General features: G+C 43.1%; 1 pseudogene; it reads right to left on the bottom strand.

Annotated features, from left to right (window-relative positions):
• Nucleotides 1-10,377: 10,377 nt before the first annotated feature.
• Nucleotides 10,378-14,157, bottom strand: LOC149276098 (DNA excision repair protein ERCC-6-like pseudogene; annotated as a pseudogene).
• Nucleotides 14,158-16,896: the final 2,739 nt, after the last annotated feature.

The following is a 16,896-nucleotide window of genomic DNA, read 5'->3' as shown; positions in this document are numbered from 1 at the left end:
TTAGCTTAGAGTTATAGGGCTAAGGATAGTAGTGGACTAGTTCAATGATCTTAATGTTTAATTAGGTGTTAATTAACTAATATCAATGATTTACCATCACCCAATAAAGATTAACCAGTCTACAATTACTCTTAAGTTTAACTATAAGATATATAATTAATAAAATTTAAAAATAACTAACTTTACCATTTTGCATGACATTGGGCACCCACTCACCTGTTCCATCCTAAGGGCAAAGCATCCAAACGCTGTTAGTCCTTGAAGTTTGGAAGCGAATTTCAGAAGCACAAACACCAGGCCCTAACTTTAGCTTGCTACCCTGGCGGAGATAGCAGGAGTTACCACATCGCAAACAGATACAGTCAGAAGGGAGAACTACTGCCTTTACCATTTGGGGGGGAGGGGCACTTTTGGGATAATTAACTCTCCAAGTTAAGAGCTTGAGCAGATTCAATTTAAGAAAGGCATTCTGCTCCATTAGATGAGTTGACAGGCACTCACTTTGAACAGTGGTTGGCAGACATGATAGTGCAACCCATGAGAGGTCAGGCCACACACCTTTATTTTAAAAAGGCCAAAAAAATAATAATCTCTCTCTCATATATATATATATTATACATACATACACACACACACACCTATCTCACAAGAAAACAGCCCTCACATATTTGTACATGTGATATCTTTTCGCGTGCACTCAACTTGGTCGACCATGGCGAGGCCTGTTCTGAGTGGAACCTGTCCTGTTGTATGGTCTTGCCCACTGTGCTGCTGCTCAGTTTCAGGGTCTTGGCAATCTTCTTATAGCCTAGGCCATCTTTATGTAGAGCAGTGGTTCGCAACCTTCCTAATGCCGCAACCTTTTAATACAGTTCCTCATGTTGTGGTGACTCCCAACCATAAAATTATGTAATTATATACTGTGAAATTTGTTTTCCAATGGTCTTAGGCGAGCCCTGTGAAAGGGTCGTTCAACCCCCAAAGGGGTCGCAACCCACAGGTTGAGAACCGTTGATGTAGAGCAACAATTCTTTGTTTCAGATCCTCAGAGTTATTAACCATGAGGTGCCATGTTTAACTTCCAGTGACCAGTATGAGAGAGTGTGAGAGCGTTAACACCAAATTTAACACACCTGCTCCTCAGTCACATGACACTGGGAAGGGGAAATGGGTAATTTTGCCCAATTTGGACATTTCCACTTAGGGATGCACTCATGTTTGTTGCCAAGGTTTAGACATTAATGGCTGTGTGTTGAGCAAATGTACGCGATTCTACAGGCTGTACACTCACTACTTTACATTGTAGCAGACTGTCATTTCTTCAGTGTTGTCACATGAAAAATTAAAATATTTACAAAAATGTAAGCGGTGTACCCACCTTTGTGAGATATTTTTATAAATGTTTTTATGAGAAATCCTGAAATTTGTGCTTTATTTTCTTACATGAAAAGTTAAAATACCAGCATGTTAAATGTCCATGGGGTGTCTACTAAAAAAAAATAAAAAAAAAAATGAATGATTTCATGGGGTAAATTGAATTGGCCTGGTTCAACAATGTCCACATGTCTAATTTCCAATTTGAAAAATGCACACGTCCCAAATGTGGCTTTTTAGCCCCCAAACAGCCCGACACAGCCATGCATGGCCCACATATGCCACGCTGCCTCCCACATATGCCACTCCACGCTGCCTCCCACATATGCCACTCTGCCTCCCACATTTGCCACTCCACTCTGCCTCCCACATATGCCACTCCACGCTGCCTCCCACATATGCCACTCCACGCTGCCTCCCACATATGCCACTCCACGCTGCCTCCCACATATGCCACTCCACTCTGCCTCCCACATATGCCACTCCACTCTGCCTCCCACATATGCCACTCCACTCTGCCTCCCACATATGCCACTCCACGCTGCCTCCCACATATGCCACTCCACGCTGCCTCCCACATATGCCACTCCACTCTACCCCCACATATGCCACTGTGCCTGATACACCTTATACCCCGATACACCACTCCATCCTCCCCAGACATGCCACACTGCCCTCCCCACATATGCCACTCCACTCTACCCCCAGATATGCCACTGTGGCCCCAGATCCGCCTTATACACCCTGATACACCACTCTGTCCTCCCCAGACATGCCACACTGCCCTTCCCACATATGCCTTATATACCCTATATGCCTTATACCCCCAGATATGTCACTCCGTCCTCCCCAGATATGCCTTATACCCCCCAGATATCTCATAGTCCCCTCATAGAGTCACAGACCATACTTTTATAAATAAGTACTGGGTTAATCTTCACTGCCCCCAGGATTTAGATTCCCCTTAGTCTGCCCCCCTTTATCTCCAACTGCACCTTAAGTTAACTTTAATAAATTAATAAAATTAACCCTCAGTCCTCATCATTAAATTAACCCTAAAGACCCCATGAACCACAACAGCCCCTAAATTAACCCTAAACATACCATTAACCAAAACTGCCTCAAATTAACCCCAAACACCCCATTAACCACAGCTGCTCCTAAATTAACCCTAAACACCCCATTAACCATAGCTGCCCCTAAATTAACCCTAAACACCCTATTAACCATAGCTGCCCCTAAATTAACCCTAAACACCCCATTAACCATAACTGCCCCTAAATGAACCCTAAACACCCCATTAACCATAACAGCCCCTAAATTAACTCCCACCTCCCCTAACTTTCAGTAGCCCAAATATTAATTTTATACACAGTTAGATGAGTGTCACAGCCATGTGGTTCTGGCCTTCTGGGAGAATGAAGGGGGCGGGGCCAGCTGTCACAGTGATTACAGGGAGGGACTGGTAAATAGGAGCTGCTGCTGTGAGTCACTGAAACGGTTTATATAATGAGGGGTATTTTTCAGAGCGTTTGCTCTGAAAAAACCCTCATTTAATAATCGATAAAAATCAATTCAACTAATCGATAATGAAATTCGTTGGCAACGATTTTCATTATCGATTATTATCGATTTTATCGATTAGTTGTTGCAGCCCTAATAGGGATGTTGTGTGGCAGTGACATATACCAGGATCTGTTAACTCATACATGAAATTAAATGTGTGTGAAAACAAACAATGACTACCAGAGTCTGACAAAGACTTGTGGTAGAATTAGCGCATCGAAAGAGATAAAATACTGACATTTGTAATACCCTGGGGTGTCTAGTCTTCAAAAATATATGGTTTGGATGGGGTTAATTGCATTGGCCAGCTTCAAAAGATACCCGAAATGGCACGAGGAAGAATTACCAGATTTGGAAAAAATGGTTTTGAAATAGCAAAACGCTATCTGTACTTATTTCCCCATAACGTGCAGAAAAAAGAAAGCAAAAATATTTAGCAGGCTTTTTCATTAGCTTTTTTAGATGAGTAAAAGATTTTTCAAGTAAAAGTCAGAAAAAGTATTTTCGAAAAATGTTTCACCATATTATCTTTTTTTTGTTTATGTTTAAAGTAAACGGTATGATACAATCAAAGTATCAAAAAAAGCCCTTTTTGTCCAGGAAACAATATATAACTTGCATGGGTTCAGTAAACGGGAAAGAAGAAAATTACAGCTAAACACGAGCACTATAGAAATGATAAACAGCCATTGTCACGAAGGGTACAAAAGCAATCACGGTACAATCCTCTATTCAATGGCAATGCAATCAGGGCCAGCCCAAGACATAAACGCCACCTGGGGCGAAGTTTAAAATGCCGCCCCCCCGCCACGGGTCATTATCTACCCTATCCCCCCCTTTATACTTACCTTTCAGCAGTCCTGCAGCGAGTCTCCCTGCTCTGCCACGGTGTGCACCTCTTCAAAAGTGTCGCCTGGGGCAATTGCTCCACTCTGCTCCATAGTAGGGCGGGCCCTGAATGCAATACTGATGTTGATGCAGGACTATAGATTACCCTCAGCTGCTCAAAAATCCTCACTCCTTCACATGGGGAGCAAATACATAAATAAACAAAACAAAGATAGTGTAATATAGTACGAAGCAATATGTGGTGTATATAGAATTAATTTCACTCACAAACGTGGAAGATAATGAGCCCGATTAGAAAGAAAAAAAACATTCGGTGTAGCATACAAACAGGTGACAATCAATCATAAGTAGAAAAATCCTCTATTATCTAAATTATAAATAAAACTAGGGCTGAAACAACGAATCGATAAAATCGATAATCGATAACGGAAATAGTTGTCAACGATTTCCGTTATCGATTAATCGAGTGATCGATTCGTTGTTGGAGCACTCGGCTCCTTTTACTTACCTCCGCGAGCGTTCCCCGCTTCCGCTACACGCGCCTTCTTTTAGTTGCGGTTCGCTCTGTGCGAGTGGCTCCGTTCGCACAGAGCGGTTCGCTCTGTGCGAGTGGCTCCGTTCGCACAGAGCGGTTCGCTGTGCGAGTGGCTCCGTTCGCACAGAGCGATTCGCTCTGTGCGAGTGGCTCCGTTCGCACAGAGCTGTTCGCTCTGTGCGAGTGGCTCCGTTCGCACAGAGCGATTCGCGGGGGTGGGGGTGGGGTTTCAGGGGATGCAGGGCAGGGTGGGGGGGGCAGGCCAGGGTAGGAGACTGAGTGCAGGGTGGGGGTGGGGATGCAGGGCAGGGTGTGAGTGTGGGGGCAGGGCAGGGTGTGAGTGTGGGGGCAGGGCAGGAGACTGGGTGCAGGGCAGAGTGGGGGTGGGGGTGCAGGGCAGAGTTGGAGACTGGGTGCAGGGCAGGGTGTGAGTGTGGGTGCAGAGCAGAGTGGGTGCAGGGTGTGAGTGTGGGGGCAGGGCAGAATGTGGGGGCAGGGCAGAGTTGGAGACTGGGTGCAGGGGCACAGTGCAAAGTGCCAGGGCTGGGTGCAAAGTGCCAGGGCTGGGTGCAAAGTGCCAGGGCTGGGTGCAAAGTGCCGGGTGCAAAGTGCCAGGGCCGGGTGCAAAGTGCCAGGGCCGGGTGCAAAGTGCCAGGGCCGGGTGCAAAGTGCCAGGGCCGGGTGCAAAGTGCCAGGGCCGGGTGCAAAGTGCCAGGGCTGGGTGCAAAGTGCCAGGGCTGGGTGCAAAGTGCCAGGGCTGGGTGCAAAGTGCCGGGTGCAAAGTGCTGGGTGCAAAGTGCCAGGGCTGGGTGCAAAGTTCTGGGTGCAAAGTGCCAGGGCTGAGTGCAAAGTGCTGGGTGCAAAGTTCTGGGTGCAAAGTGCCAGGGCTGGGGCAAAGTGCCGGGTGCAAAGTGCCAGGGGTGGGGCAAAGTGCTGGGTGCAAAGTGCCAGGGCTGGGTGCAAAGTGCCGGGTGCAAAGTGCTGGGTGCAAAGTTTCTTGAACAGTAATAGTCCACCTCTTTTCAGAATGTTTGGGGTTATTTTGTTTCATAAATATTGTGTTTGGGTTTTTGTACTTTGAAAATATTGTTTTTTTATTACATCATAACAAAATAAGAATGTTAATGTAAATTTTAAGTTGTTTTTTAACATCCAGTTCATTAAATTATTTTAAATAAACAAAAAATTTGCATATTTTTTTTTATCCGATTAATCGAAAAAAATAATCGGGCAACTAATCGATTATTAAAATAATCGTTAGTTGCAGCCCTAAATAAAACCAATGGTGCAGTATCCGCAATCGCATAAAGTGACTTACATACAAAAGGCACAACATGTGCAAAAAGGAGCCCGAAATCTACAGTGAGTCCCTCGGCTGCAAACGGTGACGTCCTGGTCCAGCCAGCGAAGTCCCGATATGGAATACAAAACACCTGTGGAAAACAAAAATCCTCTCCAGTATATCTAAAGTTGAATTCCACCACATACTCACATCTTGTCATAGACAGTGTATGGGAAGACCTGCCCTCTCTTGCTCTTCCCTCACAGGTTGGCTAGCCTTAACACAGTGGTGGAAGTGCCTAGCAATCTTCCTGCAGTGTGACAGAACTATTGCTACTACATCCGTTCTGGCACTGCTGACTCGACTATAAGATGGATAACGTGAGCTTCACAGCACACACCAACAATATTGCCATCTTACAGCGCTTTAACCGCGTTTGAACCTCCGTCGGTTAGCACAAACCCCACTTAAACATTGTTTTACGACTCTGCTCCCACCCAGTGACAACATTTTCCTTACTGCACGCAGAATATTTTCGAAAGTGGGCTTTTCATCCATCAGTTCTGTATGAAGAAGGAATGATTGATAGCCTGCTGCAGCAGCTTCCTTAGACACACCGGGCTGCCACAAGTCAAGGAAAGAAAGGCATGCTGCCCGCTGGGTGTACTCCACAAATGTGTTAAATGCACACCCTGACCAGCAGCCTTGGAAAGCTCCTCTTTCACTGCTGCAACACAGGACCAATAATACAGCAAGGGGACAATACTCCTACTAAAAGGGGAATGTGAGGGAAGTTTGTATTGCTGAGCGACAGCTGCCATTAATTGTGTGAAAGACTCCACTTCAATCATGGAAAAGGATGCAGCCCCAACAGCAATCAACTGCCCAATAAGTCTGGATATTTTATAAGCCTGCTATGTGGACATTGACCTCCTGTAGTGGAATGCCCTAATTGTTCAAGTGTGTGCTGGGGGTGTTGCGGTTCTCAAACCGGTCTTGCTCTTTGGCTGACAGCACTACTAGCCGTAGCCGCTATTGTCTCTGGAACACCTGTTTTGTCCCTCTGTCTCTAGTGAGGCGATGGTACCAATTGTTGTAGAACCAACTATGCAGGCTGCCCTAAGACTTTCTTCTGCCTCTTTCCTCAATGACACAGCCTTCTGTTGAGTGCAGAGCTGATGGCTCATCCTGGGAACTGGTGAAACGATCAAATGCACTTCCCCCTTCTTATTTGCTTTCCACAATGTTTGCTGCTCCTTATGCTCTGGGTGGATGAGGAGCAACAGGACAGCAGACAAGGAGCTAGCACATTAATAGTCTCACTCTCTACGCTGCTACTTTGGCTAATACGTCAACTAACAAACTCTCTTCAAACTCTACAATCCGGTTTCCATCGACAGCATTCAACAGAGACTGCACTAAAATTACTAATGCCCTCCTCGCAGCTAAAACAAAAGGCCTATTCTCACTGGTTATTCTCTTGGACCTCTCAGCAGCCTTTGACACAGTCGACCACCCCCTCTCCTCCTACAAACCCTCCATGCTCGTGGCATCCGTGACACTGCTCTTTCATGGCTTAAATTCTACTTTTCTGACCGTACTTTTAGAATCTCATTCACTGGAACTTGCTCCTCTCCCCTACCGCTATCTATTGGTGTTCCTCAAGACTCAGTTCTTGGGCCTCTGCTATTATCCGTCTATACTTCTTCCCTTGGACAACTTATTTCCCCCTTTGGTTTCCAGTACCACCTGTATGCAGAAGACACCCCAATCTATATTTCTGCTCCTGACCTTTCCCCCTCTCTTCTGTTTATCAGGAATCACATCATGGATGGCGTCCCATTACCTAAAGCTCAACATCTCTAAGACCGAACGCATGGTAATCCCGCCATCTGCTCTGTCCACTTTTCCTGATATCTCTATTACCATTGACAACGCCACTATCCAACCAACAGACCAGGTTTGCTGCCTTGGTGTCACCCTTGACTCTGCTCTCTCCATCCCTCACATCTAGTCCCTCACCAAATCCTGCCACTTCCACCTGAAAAACATCTCCCGAATCCGCCCTTTCCTCACATAAGAAACCACCAAGTTACTAATCCACTCCCTTGTGATATCCCACTTGGATTATTGCAACTCACTACTAACCGGTCTACCCCGCTCCCGTATTTCACAGCTTCAATCCATCCTCAATACTGCAGCTAGATTACATTCTCTCAGCCGCCATTCATCATCCGCTGCTCCACTATGCCTATCGGTTTATTGGTTCCCCATACCCTTCAGAATCAAATTTAAACTTCTGACCCTGGCCTTAACAACTCTGCACCCCCTTACATCTCTATCATCCTATCCAAATACACCCCTACCTGCCCCTTCACTCCTCTCACGACCTGCTGCTTTCTTCTACTGTTGTTACCCCTTCCTGCTCCCGTATTCAGGATTTCACCCGTACCGCTCCTCTGGAGTTTCCTTCCCCGTTCCATCAGACTTTCTGCCTCATACGCAACTTTCAAAACCTCTCTAAAAACCCACCTGTTCAGAGACGCGTACAGCATTCCTTCCCATTACTCCCAGCCATCGTCATAATCAAGCCATCTAAACAATCAACAGCTTCAACACATCAGAACCAGATCTACTTATCCCCATCCAAGCAGTCGTCGCCTATTGTCTCACTTCCCCCTCAACCACCGACTAGATTGTAAATTTGCAAGAGCAGGGCCCTCTTCTCCTTTGCACCAGATGTTATTGTATGTGTTTATAAATTGTTCTACTGACTAACACTGTAAATAAATGTAATGTACTACGAGTAACAGTGGTTGTTCTTATTGGCATAGTTACTGCTGAAAAACTGTGCAAAACTGCACTGTGCTCTCGCGTAGAGTCTGCAAAAAAACGCTCCCTGTGAAACTACTGCAGTGCAAACAGCGACACAGGCAATACAAAATGTTTTTCTTTTTTAAAATTTATTTAAAAAAATGTTTAAAGCCACTAGTTAACTGAAGTTTAACTATAATTAACTAGTAGTTAACTCTTTGGATTTTAAACAGGCCTAAGAGCAAGATTAATCGGTCTCTTCTACTACTGCCTATTTCCTTCCTAGCTTCCTGCAATTAAATAGTAATATAAGTCTAACCTTAGACTTACTCTTTTAAAACAACCAAGAACTTTAAATCAGAAGCAGAACTATAAATATATATTATACATATATACATACACACACACCATTTATAAACCAGGTTTAATTGCTTGTTATCACAAATAGCTAATCAGCCAATCACATGGCAGCAACTCAATGCATTTAGGTATGTAGACGTGGTCAAGACAACTTGCTGAAGTTCAAACCGAGCATTAGAATGGAAAAGAAAGGGGATTTAAGTGACTTTGAATGTGGCATGGTTGTTGGTTCCAGATGGGCTGATCATCTGGGATTTTCACACACAACCATCTCTAGAGAATGGTCCAAAAAAGAGAAAATATCCAGTGAGCGGCAGTTGTGTGGACGAAAACGCCTTGTTGATGACAGAGGTCAGAGGAGAATGGGCTGACTGGTTTGAGATGACAGAAAGGCAACAGTAACTCACATAACCACTCATTACAACCAAGGTATACAGAATACCATCTCTGAATGCACAACACTGCAAAACATGAAGCAGATGGGCTACAGCAGCAGAAGACCACACCGGGTGTCACTCCTGTCAGCTAAGGACAGGAAACGAGTCTACAATTCACACAGGCTCACCAAAATTGGATGTTGCCTGGTCTGGTTTCTTAAACATGACAATGAGTTGACTGTGCTCCAATGACTTCTACAGTCACCAGATCTCAATCCAATAGAGCACCTTTGGGATGTGGTGGAACAGCAGATTTGCATCATGGATGTGCAGCTGACCAATCTTCAGAAACTGCATGATGCCATCATCTCCATTTGGACCAAAATCTGAGGAATGTTTCCAGCACCTTGTAGAAACTATGCCACGAAGAATGAAGGTAGTTTAACAAGGTGTACCCAATAAAGTGAGTGTATATTTTTAAAAATTGTATTTATATATTCAATATGAGCAATCACAGCTCCCGTTTCTTTGGTGTTGATGAATACCCCAATATCAAGGCATTGCGGCAACTTTGGCTAAGTGAAGAAAGTAATACTTAATTGCTAAACTTGTTTAACCTCATTACATACCAGACACTTTATTGGTCTTTAACTGTAGCTTTCCCCATGATGTTCCTGGCATGTCATTGGTCACTAAGGTGTTAAAGGGACTCCTGTTGGCTATCGCATATCTTAAAGGTATACCTTAAAGGAGGTATAAATGTAAAATTGAAAGTTTTAATTAAATAAAATATTAAACTATAGCCCTTTAATCCCATAAAAATATCTGAAAGGTCAATATAGTAGGCAAAGATGTATTTGGATGTTTGTACAAGCAATGTTTATTACACATTTGTAAATGCGGCTTTACAATCTAAAGCTGTTCAGCAAGGTATAATACATTTAGTTAGATTAACAACCTGTAATCTGATCAGTTCTAAATTGCAGCTTGCTTATTTTTCTTTATTTTAGAAAAGTGTTGAAGGATGTAAACAAAACAAAAAGCATTAGAACCAAATAAGTGGATTTTTGCATAAGTAAATGTGCATCAGTAACTGAATTCTGTAATGAAATTTATGGAATGTAATTTCCAGAAGCCCTGTTGTATCTCTGTAAGCAAAGCAGATAGTTCAATTACATAGGATTAACATAGAGATATAACAATGGGATAAATACCTACATCTATGATAACTGTCTATATAAGCTTAATGTCATCATCATAACCTCTGGGTCCCCTGATTTTATGTCAAGGGCTTTCAAGAAACAGTCCAATGCTTCTTTCACACATCCATCATCTTTAAATTGTTTTCCACGTTTCACTAGAGAGGTGTAACTTTCATTTAATGAAACTACTTGCACACAATCAGTTTCTTGAGCAAGGGAGTCCATCTCTTCTCCAGAGCCTAGTTCCACCTCACCAGTAGATTCATTTGTGCTGCCATCTTCTTCTTGCTCTGATGAACTTTTGACTACAAAACTATCTGATTCATAGTCATCTTGAGAAGTCACTATGCTTTCCTCTAGTGGGAGAGTCTCTCCAACTGGCTCCTCCTCCAATTCCACATACTCTTCATTTTCAATTTCTTTGGCTTCCCCTGCAATAAATTCATCTTCTCCCTCCTCGCTATCTTCTGTGGTGCCATTATCAATAGTTTCCTGCACATCTGTTGCTTCTTCAACTGCAACATGGACAATAGACCTCCTAGATGCAATAGATCTGCGACCTCCGTAACTCCTCCTCTGAGCAAAAAGTGAGTCTGATAAAGATTTCTCAAGTTTTGGTGTAGAAGCACTTATTCCCTTTATGGACGGACTGTTAAAAGGAGAATTCATTTTATCAATCTCATCTACAACAAACACAGAGCCATCTGACTCACTGTCAGACAAGACTCTTCGTTTAGCTTTGTTTTTAACAGTGAAATGCATTTCCTCTTCATCTTCACTATCTAAGTTGACATTAAACTGAATATTCACATTACCAATATCAATTTTAGCATTTTCATCAACTGCTAAATCATCCATTTCATTACTACTTTTGTTCACCGATACTTGAAAACAGTCTACTACAGTTTTTAAGTTTGAGATACTTATTTCATTTGTTCCGCTTTTAAATTCTTTGGATGTGTGCAAAAGTTTGACCTCTTCTGTAGTGTTTTCTATGGAATCTTCTAGCACCAGCATTGGTTCCATCTCTGGGGCCACTGATGTCTCCATAACACTCTCTGTCTCCCTCATAGAACAATTGGACACATCTTTTTCCATGGAGTCCTCCAACAAAAGATTGAAATCACACGGTAATTGGGACTTTTGCACGGACAAGCTAGTTTCACAATGTTCTTTTTTCATACCCAATGTGGTGTTAACTTCTACAGTGTTAGCTTCTGAATGTCTTCTAGCCTCAGTAGATGTTTTATGAGCTGTATTCAGTGTTGAAATGCTTTCTGAAACTACAGTAACACTATAAGCATTACCCTCTGCTCCATGTGGCTCACCTAACAGTTCAAAACTGATATCTTTCTTAGTAGGAATTATATCAGCATCTCTTACCTCTTCAGGACTTAAAACGTTTTGGTAGTTGGTAAACGGAGAATTTCTTTCAGCTAAAGTAGTGGGAGATGAACTAGTACCAGTGGTGTTTCCATTTTTTAGGCTAGGCACCGTCATGGCAAAATGAGCAGGTTGAAGACTTTCATCCTCATCCGCACTGGAATCTTCTATCACTATACTGGTCATTTGGCAGCTGATGTTGCCAATATCATCTACTGTGAGATCAACAGTCCCAGGATGAGAGTTGTACTCCTTAGGATTGGTATTGCGTTTTTCCTTCACTTTTTCAGGGGCTTCAGTTTGTCTTAACCATGCTCCTTCAGTTCCATTTTGTATTTGTTCCATTAGTTGCTTATTCATTTGTGATTCCATCTGCATTAACTCATGAGCCTTCTGCACCCTCTGTTGAATGTAATGACCTTCACACTCATCTTCATATTGATCATCATCTTGTGAGCACACTTCATGTGCATAGATAAGGTCATGGTCTGAAATGCCAAATATGTGCAATGTATGCAGGTAAGCAATATGCAGATCTAGGCGAGTATCTGTTTTTCTCTGAGCTGCATGCATATTCTGAAGCTGAATTTGTGTTGAAGATGTTCGGGTGTCTTCTAATAAAAATAATTCCTTTAACTCGTGCTTTGTGAAATAGCGAAAAGGATTCTTCTTATCACCGGTTGTTTGTCTAATTAAGGAATCCTTAAAGATCTGTCTTCTGTAAATTTTCTCCTCTACTGTGCCACATGTGATAAGCCTATAAATCACCACATTCTCTTGCTGTCCTATGCGGTACGCTCTATCAACAGCTTGAGCATCAGTTGCTGGGTTCCAGCTGGGATCGAAGATAACCACACGATCAGCAGCAGTTAGTGTTAGCCCAACACCACCAACCTGTGTTGTAAGCAACAGCACACTATAACTTCTATTGCTCTGAAACTTGTTTATAACCTTTTCCCTTTCTACAATGGGGACAGTTCCATCAATGCGCATAATCTTAAAACCTCTGTTGCACAAGATACGATCAATAATATCTAGCATTTTTCGTGACTGAGAAAAAACAAGAGTTCTATGCCCCTCCTCTCTGAGTTGTTGTAAAAGTTCAATGAGAAATGACAGCTTTCCAGATTCCTCAATTAGAGCCTCATCAGAAAGATGATCAAACTTTGTTACCGTTTCATGATCACCTTCATTGTATTGGTAATCATCTCCTTCCAATCCAAGCTGAACACAAGCTCGTGCAGAGAGAAGCCTGGGGTGATCACATAACTTTTTTAAGATGGTCAACTCAGCAAGAGGGGATCTAGTAGTCATTAGTAATTCCTTGATTTGGTCTAGAGAAATAAATTTGCGATACACATCTTCTTGAATTGATGATAAGTATACCCATATTATTAAATCATTCTTTCTTGATAGAGATGGCATAGTAAGGCCTCTTGTGCTTGTTTCTGTGCTGGTTTGATTTTCAGGCACCTTTTTCTTTTGCACGTCACTTTTTGTCCGTCTGATGAAATAGGGTTGTATGATTTTCATGAGGTTTTCTGAAATCTTTAGTCCAAGAGCTTTTTCACCTGGTGTGGAATCTTTCTCCCTTGCTCGTGTAATTGGATTTTCATACTCCATCTTAAAAGTCTTTAATGTTCCTAAAAGAGTTCCTTGACAAGCAAAGTCATAAAGTGACCACATCTCACGAAGATTATTTTGGATGGGTGTCCCAGTAAGAAGGATACGATTCTTTGCAGGAATTGCATAACAAGCTTTTGCCGTCTTTGTTGACGAGGTTTTAATTTTGTGTGCTTCATCTAGAATAATATAGTCCCACACAAACTCTCTTCCATTGTAGGTGGAGATCTGTTGCCAGTTATTGATCAACATTTGGTAAGTAGTAATTATGATACCTCCCTTTCTTTGTATTTTTTCTAGATCTCTAGTCCGCTCTTTCTTGCTTGTGCCATGGAACTCATTTACTCTCATGCCTGGAGTCCACTTCTCAAACTCCCTTACCCAATTGCTAATTAGTGTGGTTGGCATAATCAGTACAACACATTTGATGAGCTCAGCATCAAACATTCCAGAGAGAAATGCAATAACTTGTATAGTCTTTCCTAGGCCCATGTCATCAGCCAAAATGCCTCCTTTTCGTCCATCTCTGTAGAGACTATAAAGAAAAGCAACACCTTCTTTCTGATGTTCAAACAGCTTGGCATACAATTCTTTGTAAACCATCAATCCACTGTTTAACACATCCACAAACTCGTCATCTTGCTCTTCTTGCAGATCAAGCTGTTTAAGTGCTTCTTCAAGTTTTTCTATACGACCCTTTAACTTTTCACTAGGATATATGTTGTCTGCTATTCGGAAATACTCTATTGATTTTGAAAGGTTTCCGTTTTTTGCTTCTTGTTTTGCTTTTTTCACATAGCTGTAGAACAAAAGGAAAAACAAGTTCAAGTTTAAATGATGTTACTCATTTTTTTTTAAAGCTCTAATAATATACAGATATGTTTTGAAGTGGAAAATAGTTAAAATATGTAGGGATGCACCGAAATGAAAATTTTGGACCAAAACCGAAAATTCAGGATTCACTTGGTCGAAACTGAAGATGACCCCCCCCACACACACCTTTTGTTAAAGTGTGGTTTTTTTTTTTATTTTTTATCATCATCAACACACCAAATGTGGACAAAAAAAGTCAGATTATAAATATAATTAACAGCAATCACACTCCTATCATGCTAAATCAGCCAGTACATGCTAGAACCATGATAGCAGTATGATTACAGGCTCCCTATGCCATGCTATCCCAGCCCAATTAACCCATCTATGCTATCACACACACACACTCATTCACAGATACTTATTCATTCCCGTAATCACGCATACAACCTCCCCACCCCCTTACCTGAACTGCAGACTTCTGCAGGGGCCCTGCTGCTTCAGTCTGTGCGAACAACTTCTCTTGCCCCGCCCCCAGGAGAAGGAACGGAGCAGAGTTATGTGACGTGCATTCACGTGACTCCACTGGGTTCCTGCTTTTCCTGGCCAGCACAAGAGACGCGCAGGTAAGCAGCCTGGCCCCTGCAGATGAATATTTTCGGCTGATTATGTCTGTATATCAATAAAACAGTAAGCTTTACTTACCGAAAGCTTATTTTCCCTGGTGACACTATGGATACTGATAGACCTCCTCCTTACCTGAGATAGGGCAGGACCCCAAATACTTAAAAGCCCCTCCCCTCCTTATAGCCCCAGTGAATAACAAAGACCACACAGGAAAACAAATCTGATGGAAGGGAGGGAACAAACGCATCACCAGCGATCGGCAGGTAGAAGAAGCTCTCGGTAAGTAGAACTTTGTTTTCCTGCCATCCCAGGTGACACTATGGATAGATATATCCAAGAAGAAGGGTGGGGAAAAGCATTAAGAGGAAAAAAAATAGCCTCAAGGACCTTATGGCAAAAAAGTGAGTCTTCCGGTGCCATTTTATCGAGTCTGTAATGTTGGACAAAGGTATGGAGAGTCCCCCAAATAGCCATCTTAGATGTGTTCAGGAGAAATCAGACAACGCTCAACCCAGGAAGTTGAGACCGCTCAAGTAGAGTGAGCCCGGATCCCAGCAGGTGAAGACTGGCTGCAGAGTATGCCAGGCTGATGGCCGACACAATCCACTTAGCAATGGAGCGCTTGGAAATGTTGAAACCTCTGTTGGGGCCGGATGAGGCCACAAACAAGCAAAAGGACTTACGCAGAGGCAGAACAGATTCTGTTCCAGATAAATGGTGAGGCATCTCTTAAGGTCTAGAGTATGTAGAGCCTCTTCTTCAGCTGATCTGGGAGATGGAAAAAAAACAAAAACACAGGCAACACATTTTCCTGGTTCGTGTGGAAGGCCGAAAATTCCGCAGGCAGAAAGCACAACCTTATCCGGGAAGAAACAAGCGTAGAGATACAGACTGAAGAGGCTCAATGGGCAGCAATATGAGGACGCATACAGGGACGATGGCTTTGGAAAAACATCTGATGACCGGAAGAGAGACGAGATTGAATCCTGGTATCTCAACTACTGGAATAGAGAAACCCTGAGCGCTCAGGATCTCACATCCAATGTCCAGGCCGTCAGATCTCCGGATTCGGGTGTAGAAACCAGCCCTGATTAAGGTCTCTCCAAGCAGGTAGATCCTGTAACTGAGGTTGATCAAGTCCGCATACCAGATGTGCCTCAGCCAGTCTGGAGCTATTAGGATAACAGAGGCGCAGTTGTTCTTGATCTTCTGCAGAACCTTGGAGATCAGAGAAAAGGGAGGAAAAACATGATGAGACGGAAATTCCAAGTCTGGGCGAAGGCATCTACCGCCAAAGGATGATCCTGAGGACTGTGGGAGAAGGCCGGGCTGTCAGGAGGATCCAGGTCCCCTGCAGTGCTGCGGGGGATCTGGATCTTGGTGTTATTATCCAACCTCTGTTGAAGGTCAGATTATAAAAAAAAAACCCGAAAAAAACCCTCATCTTATAGTCGTTAAAATAGATAATGAAATTAGCTGGCAACGATTTTCATTATCGATTAGTTGTTGTAGCCCTAGTGGCATCCAATGCTTATCCTCTGTAGTCTTCTCTAAAAGGGACTCCAGCTCTTCACTAAACAGAGTCTTACCCTTAAAGGGGATATTAAGCAGCCTATTCTTTGAGGCATTATCCACAGCCCAGGCTTTCAGCCATAAAGACTGTCTAGCTACAACAGAAAGCACAGAAGCCCTGGTTGTCATTCTGATGGTCTCAATCAAAGCATTGCAGAGAAATTCCTCAGCCATTCTGACGACTTTCTTGATGATAACCTCTCTAGAAGACAATATCCTCCTCAATCTGCGAAAGCCAAATCTTAACTGCTCTGGACACTGAGGCAGATGGGTATTCCTGGCTTGGAAACAGAAGCCTCAAAACTTTAACAACCGATTCAGCTTTCTCCTGCAGAGGTCAGAGAAATGTGAGCCATCGGCAAGCGGCAATGTGATCTTTTTGGAGACCATCATAACTGCGGTATCCACCAATGGAGTACCACAAAACTGGGCAATGTCCTCATCAAAGGGGAATAAATGCTTCACACGCCTAGACAGACTAACCCTTCTTTCCGGGTGATGCCATTCCTGCTTAATCTC

Source organism: Sceloporus occidentalis, unplaced genomic scaffold (assembly GCF_023333645.1).
Source record: "Sceloporus occidentalis isolate IW3139 unplaced genomic scaffold, rSceOcc1.0.p SCAF_247, whole genome shotgun sequence".
Classification (NCBI taxonomy): Eukaryota; Metazoa; Chordata; class Lepidosauria; order Squamata; family Phrynosomatidae; genus Sceloporus; species Sceloporus occidentalis.
The sequence above is the reverse complement of the archived record's forward strand: the minus strand, read 5'-3'. Positions and strand labels throughout refer to the sequence as shown.